We start from the raw sequence: 651 nt of genomic DNA on the forward strand, positions 1-651 counted from the left end.
ATAGACGCTGCACACAACGACTATTATTATGTCAACATCAATGCCGATATCTAGATTATTCGGACATCCATCAAATATGGACATGATACATAAAGAGATGTGTGCATGATTTTTTTTTTCAAATATATTTCTCAAATGGTTGTGAACAAATTTTAATTTCAACTCTCTGGTGCAATCAAAATCAAACAACAATAAAACAACAGCCCCCACAAAACTACCAAAAAAGACTAAGCGACAACATGTAATAAAAAGAACATAATAATTAACCAATATTTACGAATTAAAACAACAAGAAGAAAAAAACCAACATCAACAAACCAAAAAGATCACAAAACAAATTAAAACATTATATATACCATACGAATTATTACGTATTATCTCATTTCTCTTCATCGATAATCATTTCTTAATCATTCGTCATTATTTAAGCCAATCATCAAGAAATGGTACCATTTAACCAACCAAGAAACATTTAAATTTAACAAAAAAGTATACATAACCAACTTAAATAAAAAAAAAACAACCGTCCTCTTTTTAAAAACAACAAATTAAACAAAATACACACACACTATTAATGCGTGAATGAGGAAATTTTAAAACAATCTCACATATAAAACATTTCATATTTAGAATTATTTAAACAAAAGAAGT

The sequence above is a fragment of the Contarinia nasturtii genome, unplaced genomic scaffold (genome assembly GCF_009176525.2).
Source record: "Contarinia nasturtii isolate CC-2019 unplaced genomic scaffold, AAFC_CNas_1.1 Cnas_scaffold_414, whole genome shotgun sequence".
Classification (NCBI taxonomy): Eukaryota; Metazoa; Arthropoda; class Insecta; order Diptera; family Cecidomyiidae; genus Contarinia; species Contarinia nasturtii.